Source organism: Cryptomeria japonica, unplaced genomic scaffold, assembly GCF_030272615.1.
Source record: "Cryptomeria japonica unplaced genomic scaffold, Sugi_1.0 HiC_scaffold_24, whole genome shotgun sequence".
In the NCBI taxonomy this organism is placed as follows: domain Eukaryota; kingdom Viridiplantae; phylum Streptophyta; class Pinopsida; order Cupressales; family Cupressaceae; genus Cryptomeria; species Cryptomeria japonica.
This window is the reverse complement of record NW_026728846.1, coordinates 93,360-97,500: the sequence shown is the minus strand read 5'-3', so window position 1 is coordinate 97,500 and position 4,141 is coordinate 93,360. Positions and strand designations below refer to the sequence as shown.

The following is a 4,141-nucleotide window of genomic DNA, read 5'->3' as shown; positions in this document are numbered from 1 at the left end:
GTGCACCTTGGTGCGCACACCTTGGCTGGGTTGCGCGCCCTGGTGGGCACCATGGTGCGCACCAAGGAGCGCTCCGAAGTGTGCTCCAAGGTGCGGCGTGCACGAAGTCGGAGCCCGGTTTGCCCCGGGTGCGCACCTCGCGTGCACCTTCGCCGCGGTGGGCACCATGGCGTGCACGAAGTCGGAGCCCGGTTTGCCCCGGGTGCGCACCTCGCGTGCACCTTCGCCGGGGTGGGCACCTTGGTGTGCAGACCTTGGCTGGGTTGCGCGCCCTGGTGGGCACCATGGTGCGCACCAAGGAGCGCTCCGAAGTGTGCTCCAAGGTGCGGCCTGCACGAAGTCGGAGCCCGGTTTGCCCCGGGTGTGCACCTCGGGTGGGCACCTTGGTGCGCATGCCTTGCCTGGGCTGCGCACCAGGGCGGGCTCAAGATGGCACCCGCGTTCCTTTTTTTTCACTATCTTTCAAAACGGAAATTTTAAAATCTCATTTTTGTTTGCCTTTTTCTGGAAATTAGTGAAGGCAGCGCATCAAAGGTGCGCACCTCGCTGCCCACCACGGTGCGCAACGCCGGTGGGCACCCGGGAGTGCTTCGAAGTGTGCTCCAAGGTGCTGCGTGCACGTTGTCGGAGCCCGGTTTGCCCCGGGTGCGCACCTCGCGTGCACCTTCGTCGGGGTGGGCACCTTGGCTGGGTTTGCCCCGGCTGCGCTCCGAAGCGGGGTTATTGGAGCGCCGCCTCTTTTTTTGTCGGAGCGTTTGGTGGGGTTTCTCGCATTGGCTCTTCCGAGGCCCGGTTGCCACCCTGGCGCGCACGAAGTCGGAAGTAGGGTTAATTGCCCGGGTGCGCACCTTTGCCAGGGTGGGCACCTTACCTGGGCTGCGCACCAGGGCGGGCTCAAGATGGCACGCGCGTTCCGTTTTTTTCACTATCTTTCAAAACGGAAATTTTAAAATCTCCTTTTTTTTTTGCCTTTTCTGGAAATTAGTGAAGGCAGCGCATCAAAGGTGCGCACCTCGCTGCCCACCTTGGTGTGCTCTGAGGTGCGCACCCGGGAGCGCTACGAAGTGTGCTCCAAGGTGCGGCGTGCACGTTGTCGGAGCCCGGTTTGCCCCGGGTGCGCACCTCGCCTGCACCTTGGCCGGGGTGGGCACCTTGGCTGGGTTTGCCCAGGGTGCGCTCCGAAGCGGGGTTACTGGAGCGCCCCCTCTTTTTTTGTCAGAGCGTTTGGTGGGGTTTCTCGCATTGGCTCTTCCCAGGCCCGGTTGTTGGGTGCGCTCCCACCCTGGCGCGCGCGAAGTTGGAAGTTGGGTTAATTGCCCGGGCGCGCACCTTCGCCAGGGTGGGCACCTTGGTGCGCACACCTTGGCTGGGCTGCGCACCAGGGCGGGCTCAAGATGGCACCAGCATTCCCTTTTTCTCACTATCTTTCAAAACGGAAATTTTAAAATCTCGTTTTTTTTTTGCCTTTTATGGAAATTAGTGAAGGCATCGCATCAAAGGTGCGCACCTCGCTGCCCACCTTGGTGTGCTCCGAGGTGCCCACCACGGTGCGCAACGCCGGTGCGAACCCGGGAGCGCCCCGATGTGTGCTCCAAGGTGCGGCGTGCACGAAGTCGGACCCCGGTTTGCCCCGGGTGCGCACCTCGCGTGCACCTTGGTGCGCACACCTTGGCTGGGTTGCGCGGCCTGGTGGGCACCATGGTGCGCACCAAGGAGCGCTCCGAAGTGTGCTCCAAGGTGCGGCGTGCACGAAGTCGGAGCCCGGTTTGCCCCGGGTACGCACCTCGCGTGCACCTTCGCCGGGGTGGGCACCTCGGCTGGGTTGCGCGCCCTGGTGCGCACCAAGGAGCGCTCCGAAGTGTGCTCCAAGGTGCGGCGTGCACGAAGTCGGAGCCCGGTTTGCCCCGGGTGCGCACCTTCGCCGCGGTGCGCACCATGGCGTGCACGAAGTCGGAGCCCGGTTTGCCCCGGGTGCGCACCTCGCGTGCACCTTCGGCGGGGTTGCGCGCCCTGGTGGGCACCATGGTGCGCACCAAGGAGCGCTCCGAAGTGTGCTCCAAGGTGCGGCGTGCACGAAGTCGGAGCCCGGTTTGCCCCGGGTGCGCACCTCGCGTGCACCTTCGGCGGGGTTGCGCGCCCTGGTGGGCACCATGGTGCGCACCAAGGAGCGCTCCGAAGTGTGCTCCAAGGTGCGGCGTGCACGAAGTCGGAGCCCGGTTTGCCCCGGGTGCGCACCTCGCGTGCACCTTCGCCGCGGTGGGCACCATGGCGTGCACGAAGTCGGAGCCCGGTTTGCCCCGGGTGCGCACCTCGCGTGCACCTTCGCCGGGGTGGGCACCTCGGCTGGGTTGCGCGCCCTGGTGCGCACCAAGGAGCGCTCCGAAGTGTGCTCCAAGGTGCGGCGTGCACGAAGTCGGAGCCCGGTTTGCCCCGGGTGCGCACCTCGCGTGCACCTTCGCCAGGGTGGGCACCTCGGTGCGCACACCTTCTCAATGTTTTCTTGCCTTTTCTGGAAATTGGTGAAGGCAGCGCATCAAAGGTGCGCACCTCGGTGTGCTCCGAGGTGCGAACCCGAGAGCGCTCCGAGGTGCCCACGAAGTCGAAAGTCGGGTTAATTGCATTGTTTTCCCCGGGTGCGCTCCGAGGTGCGCAACATCGGCGCGCACCAAGGAGGGCTCCGAAGTGTGCTCCAAGGTGCGCACGATGGCGTGCACCTCTGGTGCGCACGATTCGGAGCTCGGTTTGACCGGGGTGCGCACACCTTGGCTGGGTTGCGCACCTTTTGTGCGCTCCAAGGTGCGCACGAAGTCGGAGCTCGGTTTGCCCCGGGTGCGCACCTTCGCCAGGGTGCGCACCTTGATGCGCACGCCTTGGCTGGGCTGCGCACCTTGGTGGGCGCCATGGTGCGCACCTTTCGTGCGCTCCAAGGTGCGCACGAAGTCGGAGCTCGGTTTGCCCCGGGTGCGCACCTTGGTGGGCGCCATGGTGCACTCCGAGGTGCCCAAGATTGGTGCGCACCAAGGAGCGCTCCGAAGTGCGCTCCAAGGTGCGCGCGAAGTCGAAAGTTGGGTTAATTGTCCGGTTTGCCTCGGGTGCGCACCTTGCGTGCACCTTCGCCAGGGTGGGCGCCTTGGTGCGCACACCTTGGCTGGGCTGCGCACACCTTGGCACCCGCGTTTCCTTCATTTTAAATTTTTTTTTTTTACAATCTCTCAAGTGGGAAATTCTATAATCTCAACTTTTTTTGCCTTTTCAGGAAACTTTTGAATGGAGCGCATCATTGGTGCGCTCCGAAGTGTGCTCCAAAGCTCTCTCCAGCTGCGTGCACCTGCCCCGGCCGCGCACCCGGCCCCGCCCAGCTTCGCTCACCTGTCCCGGGCGTCTGGTGCGGAACCTTAGAGTAAGAAACATCACCGTGCACCTTGGCCAACGTGCGCGACTCGACCGAGCGCGCACTGGCCGAGGTGCACACCGATTTCACCTGGGTGCGCGCGCAGCACCTCGGGCGCACCGGGGTGCGCGCACAACGCCCGGGTTGCACCGTGGCCTGTGTGCTCGGGGTGCCTCGGGTGCGCGCTCGGTGTCGCCCCCGCGCGCGCGGTAGTGCGGGCAGCGCACCCCGGCCCGGCCCGGCCCCGACGAGAACGCAAACGGGCAAAAGGTTTATTCAAATAGCATTGCGACGCCCGGCGAAAAACTAAAAAAGGGTGCAACACCGGGACTTCCCGGGAGGTCACCCATCCCAGTACTACTCCGGCCCAAGCGCGCTTAACTGCGGAGTTCTGATGGGATCCGGTGCACTAATGCTGGTATGATCGCACCCGTTATGAGCTTGTCGCAGTGTGTACTTAGCAAACCGCGACCCACGTGCGAATCCACCCCGGCCACCCACCCCCGTCGAGGTGCACACCCTCCCTCGCGAAGTGCGCCCCGTTCGCCAAGTGTGAGCCCTGCCCGGGTGCGCGCACCTTGCTAGGGCGTCGGGTGTGCACCCGGCCCGGCCTACGTGCGTGCACCTGGAGGGGGCGTCGTGTGCGTGCAGTGTCCCGTCTGCAACGCGGTGCCCACACACCACCTCGGGCGCAACGACCTGCGCTCACATGTGGGCCGAGTGCACCTTGGTGCATGTTCGGGGCGCCTC

At 64.7% G+C, this 4,141-nt stretch overlaps 1 non-coding gene across 1 annotated transcript; it reads right to left on the bottom strand.

The window, feature by feature from the left end:
- Nucleotides 1–3,704: 3,704 nt before the first annotated feature.
- Nucleotides 3,705–3,823, bottom strand: LOC131861345 (5S ribosomal RNA). Its single transcript, XR_009360420.1, has one exon. It is a non-coding gene; the product is annotated as a 5S ribosomal RNA (ribosomal RNA).
- Between the last annotated feature and the right edge of the window lie 318 nt (nt 3,824–4,141).